This window comes from Rhinolophus sinicus, linkage group LG07 (genome assembly GCF_036562045.2).
Source record: "Rhinolophus sinicus isolate RSC01 linkage group LG07, ASM3656204v1, whole genome shotgun sequence".
Classification (NCBI taxonomy): Eukaryota; Metazoa; Chordata; class Mammalia; order Chiroptera; family Rhinolophidae; genus Rhinolophus; species Rhinolophus sinicus.
Window position 1 is genome coordinate 119,936,803 of NC_133757.1, and position 20,218 is coordinate 119,957,020.

At 42.6% G+C, this 20,218-nt stretch overlaps 1 non-coding gene across 1 annotated transcript; it reads left to right on the forward strand.

Moving 5' to 3' along the window:
• Positions 1-3,670: 3,670 nt before the first annotated feature.
• On the forward strand, positions 3,671-3,778 carry LOC141573015 (U6 spliceosomal RNA). The gene has a single exon (XR_012498600.1). It is a non-coding gene; the product is annotated as a U6 spliceosomal RNA (small nuclear RNA).
• The last annotated feature ends 16,440 nt before the right edge of the window (positions 3,779-20,218 follow it).

Genomic DNA, 20,218 nt, shown 5'->3' on the forward strand with positions numbered 1-20,218 from the left:
TCAACCTTCTTCCCTCAGTCTTTGCTCTGTGGTCTCTGCCATGAGCGTTGGGTTCAGTTGTGTTATATGCTGCCCCCTCAGCCCTGTGGGCCATAAGCGGAGCCCTAGCAGTCCGAGTTCTTCCCTGTCCCACAGCTGCGGTAGTTCCGGGATGCAGCAAGCTCAGAGCACTGAGCTAGGTCTGCATCCTGCGCAGCGCAGCTCCATCTCCACACATCTCCCTTCCTTCCTCCCCCACTCGCGCGATTTGCCCACCTTTAGGTGAATTCAGTAGTGGGTCTCTTTGTCTTGCCTGTCTGCTGTGCAGGGAGTCCTTTGTGGAGTTATTGTTGTTCAATTAGTTGTAAATTCCAGGGGAGCTTTACAGAGGCTCACCTCATGCCACCATTTTGATGACGTCCTCCTCACTGTTTTTATAGGCCCACAGACGTTATTTACCCCCAGTTAATTGTCTGCATAAAAGAGTGGCCAGTAGCTGCCCAAAGGCTATGTTTTCTCCCTAAGTCACGGTGCCGCTCAGGTTTCAGAAGACTTGAGACCTTCCATTGGTGCCACAGTTACATTGAAATCTGCAGTACACACAGGGTTAAGCTATGGTCCAGACAGAAGCCTGATTACTGCCTGTATCAGCTTCTGCCCACAATGCATAAGGACACAGCCATCTACACAACTCCTGGATTGTCACCTTTGAAACTACTTATTCTGAAGTCCACAAGGATGCAGCTTTACAAAAGTAAGTGGATGTGGCCCTCAGGCAGGCTCTGAGGACCTCCCAGCAGAAGTCCAGCGGTCGGTTTATCTCAAAGACTTTGAATCCAGGGCTCTTCCAAGCCTCTTCACAGGGAGAGGCTCTTAATCAATTAATCTTTCTGAGACACTGACTTCTTGAACCCCTTGTTTCAATGAGAGAAGGAAGGGCCTGGGACCCAGTCTGAGCTGCTTCTTTCAGCCTCTGGGACTCACCAGGGCGAGAATGTGGAGAACTCAGGCCTGCCACTCAAGCCGCCACCTCTGTCAGCTCTTCACTCAGTCACCACCCTCCTTTGAGCCCCTTTGAGTCCTCACTCATCAATACTGCAGAAGACTAAGCCCCAGCAAGACCTTCCCTAAATCTTTACTCATCTCTCGAAAGACAGGCACATTGGAGCGGGGCTCTGAGAGACTCTTTTAGAACCTTGTTGCGCACTGTCTGTATTCTCCTAAGGGCAAGGTACAAATATTTTACCCATTCTCATTTCTGAAGTCAGAATGCGTTGTACAATAGACGTGTACATTTGATGTGGAAGCATCTCCTTTTTTTCCCCTCTCAAAAATTATTACTATCACAATGCCTCAACATTTACAAACTGCTTAGAATTCAGTAAAAGCCAAATAAAGACGATATGTTCCTGGGAGTTCCCTTGGTATTGTGTGTTCCTCTATTAATATTTTTAAAACCATTTGTTTTTATATCTGTCTCCCCTACTAGTTGGTAAATGTCTTAAGGTATGGAACTTGGTTTTGGTCATTTTTGCAGCCTCAGCAAAATGCTCAGTGCTGCAAAAAATATGGTGAAATATGGTAGGTGAGCAACAAATGTTGCTGGCTGGCTGCATGGACAAATGGCTAGATTGATGGAAACCTCACAGACTTTGTGGAGAAGCAGGTGTTTGAGCAAATCTAACCTGAATTTCTCTCTTTGATGGTGTCATCTTGTCACAGGACTGCAAGTGTAGAGATTCTAGAGATGATAATATCAACCACTTCTTCCACGCTGTGGTTCTCCTAGCCAATCGAAGGGCACAAAGAGAGTCCCAGGCTCCTCTTTAGAGATGAGCAACTCTCTTCAAAAGGATATTCTTAGTCAGTTTTAAGTGTAGAGGCTTTTTAAATGCCATCTCATTTCCCTTTTCGAGAGTCCAACCTTGCAGACCATTGTAATATTCGTGTTAACAACAATAAAAAGAGCTGACATTTACGAGAGGCACTCCACGCCAGGAGTATGTTATGGCTTTACGTCGATTGTCTCATTTAATCCTCAGGAGGCCCTGTGAGGCTCAGACAGGGTAAGTAGCCTGCCTAAGATGACACAGCTAATAAGTGGCAGAGCCAGAATTTGAACTCAGACAATCTACATTCAGAGCTCTACTTGTTTAATCTCATCTCTATGGTAAAATCACCCACATTATTCTCATGTAGCTATTTAAAGGTTTTATTCTTAATGATCAACTGCTTTCATTCTATCACAGATGTGAAATATTTCACATGCATTGATGGAAATTATTAAGCGGGACACATTTAGGAAATAATTTCACTCCTAAAATAGTCCCGTGAAATGGGATAGACTTGTATTATGAACTCTTTGCAGTGAGAGCTGAGACGGGAAGTAGATCGGGAAAGCGCAGGAGAGCCGGGGCTGACAGCCTCTGCCGGCTACACTGGCCCGCAGCTGCCCCTCCATGGAGCACTGCAGTCGCAGGGCAGCCTCCGTGCTATGTAAGGTAACACGTCTTGATTAAATTTTTAAAAGGAAGAAAAAGAAAGCGTAGCCTCTGTACTGCCTGCTTGAAGGTTACAACATTTGCAAGGGGCTGATGTTTTCTCTTACTGGCTGTTGAAACGTATCATATAACCTGTGTCTACTTAGGAATCAAGTTTGGGAAGGGACTTCTTATCTCTGAATCCCTGGTAGCTGGCTTTATTAACATTTTGGGACATTAATGTCGCCTCTAGCCTAATTATTCATGCTATTTTCAAACACAGATTGTGTCACCACCAAGTCAGTCCAAAGACTAAAATAAAACAATCCTAGGAAAATTCCAGTGGCGTACTCATCAGAGAGGGCTAAGACCTTCCAATGGCTCCGTGAAATGCATGCTCACAGCCTAGGCATTCTCCGCTCTGCACTGGCACAGCCGGCATTCCCAACTCGGGCTAGATTTGCAATCTCAAATTCTTTATTCACCCCCTCCCACCTGCTTTACAAAAGACTTTCCTCACTGGAATGTGCCACAACGTGTAGAAAGAACTCCATCTACTTAGAAACACAGCGTTGACAGTGGTCATGAATAAGTTGGGCCAGGTGCTCACGCGTCATGAATACCAGCCATGTGTGGTTATTTATAACCCAGTCAGGACAACGAAATACCTACTCTTACGGGCTGCTTCTCAGGTCGCTACATCACATTTTAATTCATATCACAGAGTAATTAAGTGCACTAAAAAGCATAACCTTTCACTCAAATTTTCAGGAGGGAGAGACAGGAGAAGGAATCGAAAATGCATTGAATACCTACTACAGGCCAGGCCCTGGTGCTGCGGGCTTTTCTTATGTTACCTCTTAATTCCCACCACAATCACACGAAGGAGGTATTATTGTCCCCATCTTACAGATAAGGAAACATTACCTCTGCAGGATTAAATATCCTGCCCAGGTAAGTGGTAAAGCCAGGATGGGAACCAGGACGGTGTGAACCCCAATTCCATGTTTGTTGTCATTACCAGATCACAAGTTCCTCACACCGCCTAGTTCAGGACAGAAGCATGAGAATAGTGGTTTGAAAGGCACGGATTCTGCAGTCAGGCTTCCTGGGTGTTTAATCTGTTCCATCACTTTCTAAGTGTGTGACATCGTTAAGTTACTTAACCTCTCTAAACCTCAGTTTCCTCATCTTTTAAAAAATAGAGATCAGTGCTCACTTCAGGCAGCACGTATACTGAAATTGGAACAATACAGAGAAGATTAGCATGGCCCCTGCACAAGGATGGCACACAAATTCGTGGTGTTCCATATATTTTGGTTGTTGGCGTTATCATGGTGATCACTTCTTTCAGTATATAAATATTGAATAAGCATGGTGTACCCCTAAAACTAATATAATATTGTATGTTAGCTCTATTTTAATAAAAAAATCTTTTTTTTTTTAGTTAAAAAATAGAGATTATAACGTTACCTCATGAATTTTAAATACTTGACAATAATTATGATGATGGCCATTTTCTTTCCCAAAAAGCCTCCTTACCTGTTAAATAGAATAATAACAACAAAGCTAATGGTCACTGAATACTTACTACAGGCCAGGCGCTATGCTGAGGATTTTACATGAATTAGTTCATTTAATTCTAACAATAATTCAATGAAATAACAGTTCTTGAACACTCAGTATATACCAAGATCTGTTCTAAACCCCCTACTCATTCATATTAACTAGCAACTGAGTCAGGTCATATAACTGTCCCAATTTTACAGATTAGAAAATGGAAGCTCATAGAGGATTAGTAAATTGCCCACGGTCACACAGCTAAGAAAAGATGAAGCTATGTTAAGAACTCAGGCAGCCAAACTTAGGAATTCACATTCTTAACCTTTGCTTTGGTGTCCCTGGATCTGGGCTGGGCCATAAAAGAAATGTATGACACAGACCTGTGCTCAAAGAACTCCCAAACACATTGAAGCTGTAAGACCTGCACATTTAACAAATGAAGATGCCATAATGTTCTGTAGTCAGATATGCAAAATACACAGAAAACACAGTGGGGGCTTGGACAACAAATGAGGGGGAATGGTGGTGGCCTGGGGGTTCCGGGGAAGCCTTCGTAGGAAATGTGTGGCTTTCACTGAGCCTTGGGGGTTGGAGTCAGTCAGGAAGTCAGGTCCAGGAAAGTATATCAGGAAGAGTCTCAGCCAGTACAGAGATACAGATGTGAGTCGTGTTTGGGGAAGAATTAGGAGCCTGGCCTGATGGTAACTGAGTTTCACGTTTGGAAAATAGAAATAAAATTACATGAAGTAAGGGCAGATTACAGAAGACCCTTGACAACAGTCTAAAAAACGGGCCCTCATGTACAAGAGACAATAGAAAGCATTAGATTCTTGAGGAGGAGAGTTACCTGACAAGAGCGCACTATGCAGCCTGGCTTAGGGTGGGGAGACTGACAGACAGGGAGGAGCCTCCAGCAAGCACGCTGGGTGGGGCAGGGAGAACCCTGCCTCACTAAAGTGATAGCATCAGGAGGCAGAAGGAAGGCCCAACCAGTGACACTGGGAGCACATAATCAGTGCGGCTCAGTGGTAGATGGATGCAGGAGACATTTAGAGAAAAGGTATGGGATGCCAGCATCTGTGTCTGGCGAAGTCAGCATCACAGCCCACACCAGGCTCTGCTAATGACTGCGGACACATCACAGATGCCACAAAGGTGTGTGTTAAACAAATGAGTGAGTCATCTAGCTTCTAACCTAGCTTCACATTCATTTTGCACATGTGAAAACAGATCCTGAAGGTTATGTGAATTAACCAAAATTACGTAAATGTGAGTGGCAGAATCTAAACTAAATTCCGAAATCCTGACAACTATTCCAGAATTTCATATTGCTCTCAATATGGAAAATTGGGGGGACTGTAACATTGATGATGTCGATAACAGAAATTGAGATTTGGGGGGAGATTGCTGGGGTTCTTGGATAGTATGAATTTGGTATTGGACACGTAAACGTGATATGATGACAGAACTTCTCACTAGAAATTTCCTGTAAGAGGTTTTCAATCAGGAACTAGAGTGAAAGTGAGAATTAACGACTTGAGATAGATACATTTGCGAATTACAAACATAGAACTATTAGTTGAAAGCATGAGAAACATATTTGTGTAATACCATGAATGAAAAATGTTTTTGGTTTCCCATTACTTTAATTAAATATTTTTTAGCCTACTGAAGGACTGTTGAACAAGCAGCGCACTTAACTGCAATCAGTATGTTAATGTCATTAAAATGACTTCGTTTCCTGTGTTAATCTCGGTGCCTGCATAAACAGTGAGTCAGGGGCTGCTGCGCTAGCCAGGCCACTGTAAGCACTGCTGCGGCTCCAGCTCTGGGGGAGGAGGGGGTCCTGCTGCCATCTTTCTTCTCTATGTTAGTGAGGTCTTGACAACTGTTATGTCCAAAGGCAAAGCAAAAAAATCTTAAAACTTTTCTGAGATGTAGGGAATGTGCCTATGCCACAAATGAAGCAGAGGCCTCATCACTCATGAGTCGGCCCACACAGCCCCTTATCTGTGTTTTACCTAAACCTCACCTGCGTGCCTCATGCATGGCCCATGAAGCAGTCATTCCTTTCCCTCCATTCCTTCAGAACTCTAAAGATATTTCAGTCAGAGTAGATGGCATGTTGTTTTGTAACTGCTTCTTTGTATGGGAGATCTGACAATTAACTCTGTGAACTTGTTGCAACCATGTTGCTAATCTTTTTTGTTATCAGAGGGATTATTCATTATGAATTTGTACCAACTGCACAAACAGTTAACCAAGTTTACTATTTGGAAGTGCTGAAAAGGCTGCGTGAAAAAGTTAGACGAAAACGACCTAAACGTTTCACCAACAATTCATGGCTCTTGCATCATGACAATGCACCAGCTCATACAGCACTGTCTGTGAGGGAGTTTTTAGCCAGTAAACAAATAACTGTATTGGAACACCCTCTCTACTCACCTGATCTGGCCCCCAGTGACTCCTTTCTTTACCCAAAGATAAAGGAAATATTGAAAGACATTTTGATGACATTCAGGACATCAGGGTAATACGATGACAGCTCTGATGACCATTCCAGAAAAAGAGTTCCAAAATCGCCTTGAAGGCACTGGTGTCGGTGCATAGCTTCCCAAGGGGAGTACTTCAAAGGTGACCATAGTGATATTCAGCAATGAGGCATGTAGCACTTTCTAGAATGAGTTTGCGAATGTAATTGTCCGACCTCATATATATCTCTTCAACTAGTCAATGTGTACGCCTTTTAATCTTCCTCATTTTCATGACATCAGTGCTAGCACAGGGCAGAAATTCAATTCATTTTGTTTGAAACCTCTTAATATCTGAGTATCTGAAGAGTCAGGGCAATTGCGGTTGATGGAGTAGTTCATGGGAAGAAGAAATCATGTCCACTGTGTCATTCTAGCAAGAGCGAGAAATCCTCTCCCAGTCACAGAAACCCACACAAGGGCATGCAGCGAGGGAGCGGAAATGAGTATAGTGTGTGTGCAGGGAGGAAAGTGACCTCACTGGACCAGGAGAGCGGGAGCTGGATAGGAAAGAGAGGTGAATTTGAATGGGTTGGGTAGGATCAGATTGTGGAGGGTCTCATACGGGTATGAATGAGACTCAGTATCTTAGTTTCCCATTGCTACTGTAACAAATCACAACAAACTTGGTGGCTTAAAACAACACAAATCTATTATCAGTTCTGGAAGCCAGAAGTCAGAAATAGGTCTCACTAGTCTAAAACCAAGGCTGCATTTCTTCCTGGAGGCTCTAGGGAATAATCCACTTTCCCGCCGTTTCTAGCTTCTAGAGGCTGCCCACATTCTTTGGCTCATGACCCTCTTCCAACTTCAGAGACAGCAATAGTCAGTCTTTCCCACATCACTGCACCTGACACTTTCTTCTGTCTTCCTCTTTCATTTCTAAGGACACGGTTATTACCTTGGGTCCACCCAGATAATCCAGGATAATCTCCCCATTGTATTAGCAATATTAATTTCATGTGACCCTTAATTTCCCTTCACTATGTAATCTAACATATTCACAGGTTCCAAGGACACTAGGACATGACACCTTTGGAGGCTATTTTCCTGCCTATCACACTCACTGTGATGGAATAGGAAGTCTACATCCCTCTCTTAGACTGTAAATGCCATGGCAAAAGCATAGGGCTCCAGACTGAGCTGCTCTAAACTGGCCTCTCCAAAATCTCACATAACTGAGTCATGATAACGATTTCCTTTTTTCATTTTTGCCGTTGTGCACAAAGAATACACATATATATTTTTAATAGCAGACATACATAAGATGCTTTGTTCACATCCATATAGACAGACAACGAGAACATCTGAATCCTTCTCTGTGTATAGTGAGCCCTAAGAAGTGGCCCAGTTGTCATACTGTGCGATGCCCACATGCATAATATCTTGAATGATTTTAATTCATTTAATGGGATCTGAGTTCCTATTAATCTGGTGGATGGTATGATTCCCATGACATTGATAGGGCTGTAATTCTTTCTCTTTTGCATAACACTAATTAATAATGACAATACAACCATCTTGAATGTAGTTATCATCCTTCTTAGAGCTCAAAGAGTTTCATAGAATTTATCCTTTTCCTTTCAAAAATATGCCTACGGGGTTAGCAGCTGCAGTATCACTATTTGAGATTAAAATAAGAAACAATTTTCCAACATCAGTGAAAGGCACAAATAAATTTATAAATACAATGATCTGACTGAAAAAATAGTCAAACTGTTGGTTTTCGTACATGCAAACTGTAAATTCAAAGATGCGTAAGTGAAGTTCTCTGAAGTTCATTATTTGTATCTTCAAAGTACAGGTGCCGTGTCTGCATTCATTCATTCACTCTTTTAATAGCGTCTCATGTAAACTCCCAGGTGCCAGCACAAGGATTCAACAAAAACAAGACAAGGCCATTGTTTTGAAGGAGCTTATTATTAGTACGAGACAGATCATACACTTTTAACAAATATATTAACAAACAACTCATCTTTCAGGTAGTGAAAAGTACTCTGAATTAAAAGAAAAAATATAAAACAGCACAGGGTTGAAAGAGAGACAGAAAGAATGTTATTTTAGTTTAGGGTAGTCATGGAAGGTCTGAGCAGATACTTGAGTAAGGCGCAAGTCATGTGAAGAAATGAGAAAAGGTGAGAGTGCAAAATTGATTCAATGAACAGAAATTAATTAAGCATAGACTATGGGCCAGGAATTGTTTTTGGTGCTGGGGATAAAGCAAGTATAAAGACCCTACCAGAGGCAGGACAAGCCGGAAGGGATCAAGAAATAACAAAAAGTATATGTGGCACTGAGTTATAGGAATAAATGCCTTTACCAAACACATTTTACTCTCTAATTATTTGACAAGTAAAATAATTACCAAAACTACAAAATCCTAGTAGCAGAGGTCAGTCTAACTACCCCTCTTCCTAGAGCTATGGTTTTTAAATTTCTTGCAAACAGATCATCTGTTTAAACAAAGTCTCATGTGGAATTCCAATATCAAACAAATAAAAGTGATCTGTTCTGTTGAAGGATTTGGGCATGTCCACAGCCTTCCCGCAGAAGTCCCCGCCCCTGCTTTGCAGTGATGCAAATTTCTTAGTTTTGATAATTGTGCTATTGTTGTGTAAAATGTTAACATTAGGACAAGCGGGGTGAAAGATACATGAGAACTCTATATACAGTCGTCCCTCTGTACCCTCAGGTTCCACATCCAAGGATTCAACCAAACACAAGTCAAACATATCTGGGGGGAGAAAATGTCACATTGTCGCTGCATATACTACATAGTTAGGCCTACGATGGTTGCGTCTGTACGGACCATATACAGACATTTTTTTGTGTGTCATTATTCCCTAAACATTATGGTATAACAACTATTTACATAGCTTTGACATTGTATTAGGTATTATAAGTAACTAGAGATGATTTAAAGTATATTGGAAAATGTACAAGTTCTATGCAAATACTATGGCATTTATATAAGGGACTTGAGCATCCTTGGATGGTGGTATCTGCTCAGGGTCCTGGAAACCAAACCTCTGTAGACACCAAGGGATGACAGTACTAGTTTTGCAACTCTTCTGTAAGTCTAAAATTATTTCAAACTAAAAAGTTGAAAGAAAAAAAAAAATCTTCCCACCATCACTGCCAGGTAGCCCACTGAGGGTACGGTGGTGGGGCGGGGCATCATGGGGGCCCTTAACCCTGCTGATTAGGCCACGCCTCGCTCACTTAGCCTACTTAAAAGATACCTTCAAAAAAGGGCAGTTCCTTTCTGGGTAGCCTATTCTAATTTTTAACATCCTCAACGCCAGAAAATTCTTTCTTATGGTTCTTTAACCTTCTGTGCTGTGGGATAAACCCACCTTTTCTTTTTTTTTTTTTAAAGATTTTATTGGGGAAGGGGAATAGGACTTTATTGGGGAACAGTGTGTACTTTCAGGCCTTTTTTCCAAGTCAAGTTGTTGTCCTTTCAATCTTAGTTGTGGAGGGTGCCATTCAGCTTCAAGTTGTTGTCCTTTCAGTCTTAGTTGTGGAGGGTGCAGCTCAGCTCCAGGGCCAGTTGCCGTTGCTAGTTGCAGGGGGCGCAGCCCACCATCCCTTGCGGGACTCGAGGAATTGAACTGGCAACCTTGTGGTTGACAGCCCGCGCTCCAACCAACTGAGCCATCAGGGAGCTCAGTGGCAGCTCAGCTCAAGGTGCCGTGTTCAATCTTAGTTGCAGGGCGTGCTGCCCACCATCCCTTGTGGGACCGGAATTGAACTGGCAACCTTGTGGTTGAGAGTCCACTGGCCCATGTGGGAATCGAACCGGTAGCCTTCGGAGTTAGGAGCATGGAACTCTAATCGCCTGAGCCACTGGGCCGGCCCCCACCTCTTCAACTGTTGTCATCAATAGAGAATTAAATTGCCTTCTACAAAATAATACTTTATGATATATTTACAGACCGCATACTTTTCCATCAACCTTCTTTCTACAACTTAATAGCAATGCTTTCCCCATTTCTCACAGTTCTTCTCTTTCCACATTTGAATCATTCAGGGGACTCAACACTTTAAGTTCTTTCTGACCTTCTTGAACTATGGTGTCCACAGCTTATCACTGGACTTTTAAAAATAGATTAATTGAATAGAAATAAAATTAAAAGAGGAGACATTGTCAAATACCTTGGGTGAGAGGAGTGTATTGTCACTCAGACTTGATATACAATATTCCTATTTAGATATTATTGCCATAACAACCTCACTCTTTACCATATTTTGTTTTTTCTTACACCCCTTTTCACACTGCCTATGGCAGTGGTTACACTAAGTGCCCCAGGCATTTGCTCCTAACCAATGAACAGCCAGACTGGGAACTTCAACTCTTTCAGCAAGTCACAACTGCCAGAAAGGTTCTCTCGCCAAGAGACGTATCCCCTGAACTACATCAAGGAGAAATTCACTCTGAAATCATTCACCTGACATCGTTAAACAGTAAGATACGTAAACTGACTGAGTCTGTAACCTTGTTCGTTGGATCTCTCTCTCCATGCGTTAGCTGCCTGCCTGAAAAGTGAGGATAAGCCTGTTTACCAACTTTGTGCGGGTGTTGCAAGAGTTGATTAATGCTTCTGCGGCACCCTCTATCAGATCAGAGGCTCTGTGGCTTCCCCACCCAGGTCATCAGAGACTGTGGAATGCCTCCGTCCCCCAAGGGCACTGCCTTGAAGCTTGGTACCATGACTGTAGGTGACTTGCTGTGGCCCATCACTAGTGTGTGACCCAACTGTACTTTCAGACATTCACACCAAGTGCCAGTAAGGCTATCACCAAAGCTGAAAAGCAGTTTTTCTAATGCTGCAGGCTCATGCACCAGGCACCAAAATAGCACAAGAAATACTATACCCATATTGCTTTATCCTAGACATCTGACACTTGTAAAGCTGATGCCAAATTTCTTGTCACATATGTGTCTGGAAGCCTTCGTGCTGAGAGGCATTTCTTATCTTCTGACATTTCAGAGAACTGCATGGAGCTAGACAAACACAAACCCTCCTTCAAAAAGGCTGGAGGCAAATGCAAGCATTCTTTTCAGGTGACCTCCACAGCCCTCACTGGAGAAGATCCAAGACACCCTTCAGCACATCTGTAATCCTTAGGATGTTCCAAATGTCTGACCGTGCTTCTCCCCGTGAGTTAGAGCCAAACTGACCTAGCTCTTCAAGGTCATCTGGACATGATATGCCCATTAGCCAAATGAGGAAACGCTACTGCAGGCAAACCAACCATAAGAACAATCTTCAGAGGTGCAGGGGCCCAGATATTCTGTCTCTGGTGACACGGGCCACCTCCATCTATTAAAATCAGGCTTTAGTTGACTCTACTGTTGTGACACACTCCTCCAAACAGAAACTAAACTAGGATTTTTCACATGATACAATAGTGATAACTTACAGTAATTCCCTTCTCTCTGATCTCACCTACACAACCTGCCAGAGAGGGTAGGCTCTACAGACACCCCATCCCCAGCCACCAAGGAAAAGGGGTTTCTAGTGGGAGAGTCCCTAAAGCAGTATTGTGTCAGAATAACCTGGCTTTAAATGCAAATTCTTGGGCCCCATTCCAGGCCTTTCAATCAGAACCTCTGGCAAATGAGATCCAAGAATCTGCATTTTTAACAAATTCCCTAGATGATCTTTTTTTTTAATAACTTTTTGTTTTTCCCAGATAATTTTTCTACACACTAAATTTGTTTAAAGCCTGACAGAATTTTCAAGTAAATTAAAAGTCACACAAACCCTCAGCTTACTGGGAGAGTTTCTGGCCACACGCCTATATTTAGGGGTCATTGAAAACTCACCCACGAGCAAACTCCAACTGCACTCCAGAGGCGGGAACACATTTCATGACTTCTTCCTTCTGCAGGCCTCACTGTTCATGCCCCTCATTTGGAATAATGAGCAAGCACTGCCATATGATGTTTCTGGCATCAGTTCCCTTGTAATATTTAACTTTTTTGTATTAGTTTTCTATTGCTTCCATAACAGATTACCACCAATTTTGCACAAACTTATTTTCTTATGGTTCTGTACGTTAGAACTCCAACACAGGTCTAAAATGAAGGTGTCGACAGGGCTGGTTCCTTTCCAGAGGCTCTAGGGGAGAATGCATTGCCTTTCCCAGTGCTAGAGGCTGCCCACATTCTTGCCTTGTGGCCCTCTTCCTCCATCTTCAAAACCAGTAACCTCCATCTTCAAAACTGCATCTCTCCGGCTATTCTTCACATTTCCTTCTGACCCTCTTCTTCCACCTCCCTTTTTCACTTTTAAGGACCCCTGTGATTCACTGGGGCTGCCTGGAGAATCCGTGATCATCTTCCTGTTTCAGGGTTCTTAATCTGTAATTAAACTTGCAAAGCCCCCTTTGCCATGTAAGGTAACATTTCAGAGGTTCCAGGGATTTAGACGTGGACATCTTGGGGAAGGAGGGATATTCTTCATTCCACACTTCATCTGTAATATGAAGGATGCTTTCATTTGGGTTCCCCCAAAAGCAGGCCCTGAGACTAAGATTCGAGTGTAAGCCCCAGGAAGCCAAGTAAAGGAGTGGGAATCACGCAGCAAGGGAGGAAAGAGAATCAGAGAGTTACTGAGCAGGACAGCACCACAGGCAACAGACAGAGTTCCTCTGAGGACTTGGAGAACACTGCCGGCACCCAGTAGTCCCACCAAGGGGCGAAGAAACTGGGCATTTACCTACCAATTACTGCCACTTACTAGTTAGGGGTCAGATCACATCCTGGCACTTCCGGCATTTCTGGCATCCCTGAGTGTGGAAGACACCCACAGAGAGAGAAGGTCCTTGGCAGGGACACACAGGAGGCCAGAAGCTTGTTCCATCTGGGGGCCTCCAGAGTGGGCCATGGGGATGACAGACAGCATTTGAATCAAGGGGCACGGTTTTTGAGGGGAGTGTGGCATTACGTGTCAAAAGCTTAAATGCTCATATGCTCTGACCTAGCAACTCCACCTCCAGGGAATTTATGCAAAGGGCATAACGGACATATATGCAATGATTATTAAAATATTTTAAAGAATTGGAAATAATTTAAATTTTCATTAATAGGGGATTACTCAGAGTATGGTGAAACATTGAATACTCCGCTATAATTAAATATAATGGTGCCCATCTACATTTACTGATAAATAAACCATTTCCTGACACACTTTTGAGTGAAAAAAACAGGTTACAATTAATAAGTATATTATAAATCCATATATGTGAAATTATGTATATATAATATATGCGTGTGTATATGCACAGCAAGATGGCTACAAGAATGTTCATCAAAATTCTAACAGTTCTAGGAAGCAAAAATTGTCATCCTTTATACATTCTCCTTCATACTTCTATATGTTACAAACATTGTTAAACAATGTATTATTTATTATTTAATCAATATCAATCTATTACAAAAATATTTTCCGTATTAAAAATATTAAGTGTGTCCTAAAAGATAAGCTTCTTTTTAGGTCCAATAGGAGAAAGTGCAATGTGCTTATACATAATTCTCCATTTTTAAACTGCATGAGGCTAGGGACCATGCATTACTCAGAATACTTAGGGCACAGTGGGAACGTGACAGGTGCTTACTAAATGTTTACTCTTTAACTGATTTTCATCAGTATGGTAGTCAGTAAAACAACACTTGGAACAAACAGGGTCACAGTGAAGTTTCCGCACGGCATGGAGATGCCTCCCGGAGAACCGAGAGGCCTGGCGTGGCCTTATCAGGAGAGGGCCTGCTGCAGCACACAGGGCCGGCCTGCACTGCACGGACACACCGCCCCGTCCCGGAGATGCTGTCAAGAGTCTCCCTCCCCTTAGGGAAGGCTGAAAACCAGCGCTTACAATTTCACAGCATAAGTGAGACAAGTGGAATCTGCATCAGACTGTGAGAAAGTAATTCAGCCGCGTATCCCCTGAAACCCCAGGCCTTCCTCAGAAGCAGCACTGCACTTCCGGTTATGCACAAGCGACAGCAGAGGTGAGAGAAAAACAGCGAGGAAGAACACATAAATTATACTTTGATAGGAAGAGCCAGTGGGAGAACGAGTCACAGTGTGCCCACAGGACAACAGGGATACCATTTCAGTAGGAGACTTCAGGGTTCCCTCCATGCCCCGTGCCCCCCTTTTCTGTCTAAAGGGACAAATTTCTCATTGTCCAGGCTCTTGGACTCTCCTTTGTTGCTCACAATCTGAACAGTGAGCACATGGAGAGAGATTAGAAAAATGGGCAAGTCCCAGTTAATCTATATATTAAAGAGCTGAGAGAGGTGGCAAGAGAAGGAAGGAGGGAGAGAGGCCCCAGAAGCTTTCAGGACTGGGAGGTGTCAATCAGAGACTCAGAGCCTTGGGGAGCACCTGATGTCCATGTGGAAGGGAATGAGGACGACAGTGAAGCTTTTATGATGACAGAGAGATTTTAAGATGCCTTTTCTATATTAGGTGTGCGTACCCCACACTAAAATCTATTGAATTATATGCTTTAAATGGGTGAATTGTAAGGTATGTGAATTGTATCTCCATAAAGGTGTTTTTTCTTGTTGTTTTTTTAAAGAAACCCTCCAGAAAAAGGGTACACCCACTTTGGCAGTTTATTGAGAAACTAAAATAACATTTCAAGAATTCTATTTACTTCTTGGGTCCTACACCATTTCTTTGAAATCATTCTTACACAGAGACTGAGCCGTGTGAAACTTAAATTATGTTTGGGTTATAACAGATTAGAGAAAGGATCCTTAAAGTTGCTCTAGTTCAAGCTGTCATTTCAAAGCTTTGGAAATGAAGGTGGAGTGGTTAAGTGAGTTTTCGTGGTCACACAGTAGTAAAGCTGGGAACTACGGAGATCTGATGCAGGTCTTTTGAAAACTACCACGCCACTCCTATTCAATGCTCTTCCAGCTATTGTTTACACGAAGAAACAATCCAAGGGTAAATAGGACTAAAACATGTAGTTACTATGCTCAGTCCAGTTTTTCTGGCCTTTAGAACAAATCAGTCTGCCTGGCATCAGTCCCTGAGTTGCACACTACCGCCCAGCTGACAGCCCAGGCAGTGGCGAGTCAGTCTTTCTCAGAGTCAGCCATAAGAATGACCATTCCTCACAAAAATAACAACAGTTACCATTTATTGGGCACTTATCCATACATCAATTTGGGTAGGGCAGTCAGAGTCATTGGAATATGCAGAGTTCAACTTTTAAATAAGAATTTTAAAACTACTAGATGTCACTAATGTACATAACACCATCTGTGAATCGCATCAGAAACTTTCAAAGTTAATTATGGGATCACAACTCTGATGCTCTCCCAGGATGGCTGTGGCACCTGCTATGTGCTAGGCGCCAGTCTAGACATTTTACATATGGCATCTCTTAATCCCCACAGTAATTCTATTACATGGGTATTAATCACCCCATTTTACAAATCAAAAAGAGTGAAACCATGATGGGAGTAGGACCAGACAGGTAAGAGGCAAGTTCTGATGTCAATACAATACCCCTAGGGCTCAAAGAGGGTAGTGTTCACGATGTGACGCAAGGCTGTACCGAGAGTCCCCTTTTATCCCAAAAGACTCACCCCAATGCCTGTCATTCCGTCATTAGCTTCATTAATTTATGACTTAAATACCCTTAATAGTCACCTATGAAATTAAAAATAACTTACACGTTGATCAGAGTAGAAAAAGCTATGCAACAGAATGAACTGGAGTCTTAGTGGCCTGACATGACAAACGTATTACCTGTTCCTGCAAAGTCTGATGCAGAAGTTTGCAGCCATTTAAGGGAGGGGCAGGGATGAAATGAGGAGAGCCGGAAGATACTGCAGGATGTCTTGGGTCCACAGCATGCAGATCACGCAGGCCTACAAGTGAAGTACCTCCTTTCCACCCACATCCTCCTGGCCCACCTAACCCTGGAGGCGGCTGGGGCATGGAGGGAAGCAGGCGCACTGCGATCCCTGCCAGTCCTAAAAGAATGGCAGCCTTGGTTCTTATCTGTCGGCACATTAGCTAAGAAGAGTTGGTAACAACAGACACAAGTAGTACGTAAGGTGGCTCTTCTTTAGGACAGGACTAGAAAGGAAGAGATGGAAAAGGGACAGCAACAGAGACAAATGTACGTACTTGACAAAGTTTGCTAGGTTTTGCCTGACTTCAAAGATCCGTCTACTGGCCAGTCCGGTGGCTCAGGCAGTTGGAGCTTCGTGTTCCTAACTCCAAAGGCTACCGGTTCGATTCCCACATGGGCCAGTGGGCTCTCAACCACAAGGTTGCCAGTTCAACTCCAAGTCCTGCAAGGGATGGTGGGCTCCACCCCTTGCAACTAAAATTGAACACGGCACCTTGAGCTGAGCTGCAACTGAGCTCCCGAATGGCTCAGTTGGTTGGAGTGCGTCCTCTCAACCACAAGGTTGCCCTTTCGACTCCCGCCTGCAACTAGCAATGGCAACTGGACCTGGAGCTGAGCTGCGCCCTCCACAATTAAGACTGAAAGGACAACAACTTGACTTGGAAAAAAGGCCTGGAAGTACACACTGTTCCCCAATAAAAGTCCTGTTCCCCTTCCCCAACTAAAAAAAAAAAGATTAAAAAAAAAAAAGATCCGTCTACTATACCTCCCTGTCTCTCTAGCTCATCGCTCATGCTTCTGATGGCATTGGTTGTGTGATGAATTAGACCTTACGTTTTGCAAGTATAAGTTCTCTCAGAAATGTCAGAAATCAAGCTGTTTGTTCATTTTATTCACAGAGGCAAAGAGGTACTTTGGGAAATACAATAAATATTTTCCTGACAAGTTGACTGTAACAGAGCTCAATAAATTGACATATTTTTCCATTTATTTCTACCATAAAACTCAACAACAAAAAAACAACAACAATGGATTGGCCCCAAAAAGAAACCAATCAAATTTAGGGATGCATAAAAAGTTTAAATCATATACTTAAAGAAAAAATCCAATTTATTAAAACATTAATAACTATTGGTATATGACCCAATTAAGTCAGAAACCTGGCTTGAAACCCTCCTTCTCACTCAGTCTACTGACCATCTCCATTTGATTTTACCTCCAAAATGTCTCTATCACATTCATCATCTCCCCTTCATCCCCTTATGCCCATTGTCACTGTCTCAAACTTTCTCACCTGGAGTATCGTATCACCTCCTAACTGATCGCCCTGCATTTGGTCTTGCTCACGCCCTCAAGCCCACCCTAAACAGCCGTGATCTTGAACCCCCAGGGTACAAGGAAATCCTTTTGGAAACAAGGTGAAGGCGCTGATTCCCAAGTTCCCCGACCAGAAATTCTGATTCAGTGGATCTGCGGTGCAGTTCAGGACTCTGAATTTGTAACAAGCACTGTGGAAGATTTTAATGTGTATGGATGGTCCTTAGAGAAACCTGCTCCACACAAAATCTCAGCAAGAATCCCAAATTTCAGTTGCCAGTCCCTTCTTTAAAGCAACTGGATGGCTGATCAGAGTCGGCTGGATAAATCCCAAGGCCCTTAACATGGAATGGAAAGTCTCCATGACGCAGGTCTGGAATATCTTTCCAGCCTCCTATTTTACCTGTCTTCCTCAAACCTTACACTTTCAGAAACACCAGTGCCAAAATGAATTTCCTGAGCACACTGCATTGCTTCACGCCTCCCCATCTTAGCCCGTGTTCTGCTACGCAGAATCTCCTTGTATGTCGCCTTCCTGATAAACCAGCATCTGCCCTCAAACCTGAGTTCCACCGAGTCATTTCCTTTCATTTCCTCTACAGTGCCACCTGACAGAGTTACTAGTGCCTTCCTCCTCTTTCTGCCTCCTGCCTGCTCATGACCTTTGTACATGTTTCCATGATGGCACGTGTTTGTTTACATTCCTCTCATTCCCTGTCTATTCCTCATCTCATTTCCTTGCTTCATCTCTGTGACTGGCACGACAAGGCACTAATAGTAATAGACATTGTTGAATGACAGGTACATAGAAAAATTGAGCTCCTTTGGGGGACAGCAACAGATAAAGATCCCCCTTTGGATTATCTGGTCCTTTAAACTGAATATTTTAGTTCAGTTTAGTTTGTAGCACTTTCTCTTTCCTACATTATTCAAATTAATTCTACAAACACTTTTTGAAAGCTGACTGTGCATGTCATTGCACAATAGTACTTCTTAAAATCTTATGTTTATATGCTAAAAACTACACATATAGGCTTTCTTTGCCTTTTATTCTCTACTGGTCTTTCGTTAATTTTCTTATTTAACTAATGGTTTCTGTCCCAGTTAGGTGCACTATTATCACTTTGATTGTCTGATATCTTTTGAGATGCTTTATATTAGTAATAAATGTCTCCTTCCCAACAAAGCTAAAATTTCCTTCCAAGTAATATTACAGTATCAAGTAATATTAAGTAATATCAAGTAGTATTAAAATGATTTCCATACATTTGTGTTTCTACCTAATGGGCTTCTTTGGGGAAATGCATGAGAAACTTAATAGCAGCCTAATACTCAATCCACATTCCTAATCAATCAGTAAGTTGTGTGTATGTATATGTTTGTATACGTGTCGCTGTGTGTATGTGTGTTTTAACTGCATGACCTAAGAACCTAATAAGTCACATCCTGAGGGAGGCTGTTAAGTAACAAAGAATGGACCATTGTCTTCCTATATTTATCGCTGGGTCTTTGTACTTAATTCAAAGACCTCCTCTAGATTCTGAAAGCAGCTTGTGACCATTGAAAATGTGGCATAAATATTGTAGCCTTGATCAATTCTAAGCAAACTGAAAAGCCTCTTTTGTAACCTATTCAAAAGTTCAGGTCATCATCTCAAGCCTGTGCATAATGATGTATTCAAATATTGCTGCATTATATGATTCTTTATATATATTATTGTGTAACTTTATCTCTCAAAGGAGAAAATGCTATCATAAAACAGACAGTAAAACTCTCATACTTGCCAAAATACTGGTCTAAAATAATTCTCTGACAAAGAAAGACACTGATTCTTTTTAGCAGAAGAGCAGAGTTATTATAAATTTACTCTTTCTGATATCAAAATAGTAAGAATAATTACTCATCCTATATTTGTTGGCTTAGAATTATTTGGATGCGGTAAAAATATCTTCACTCTAGTCATAAACCTGTAAATCTTCCCTGCAAAGAAGAAAACCGTCCATAGCAATCAATGGTAACATCCCAAGTCTGACACTTGCAGACACCAAATGACACAGTGCTGGGTGGGCAGACAGTACTGTTAGCATTAACCAGGAAAACACACAGGGCACCACATTCCCTCTGCCCAAAGAACAAGCATCCTTAATGCAGCAATGGACTAAAACTCATAACTATCCCAACACAGCAGCTTTGTGGCTGCCTGAGACACTTTCAGTGGCAGGCAGTCAGCCCCAAATAGTGCTGTAGCCTTTTTCAGACAACTCTTCGGATCTGCAAGCCTGAGGCAAGCAGCGGCTGGCTTTGGTGTTCTCTGAGCATTTTGCAGAGTGGACACTGGCTCAGCACTGGCCCAAGAACTGACTCTGCATTAACCTTGTGAATACCACCTGCCCCACCCCAGTGATTCTCTGGGACCCCACCATGCCCAACTTGCATAGCACCAGCAGAGGCATTTTCATC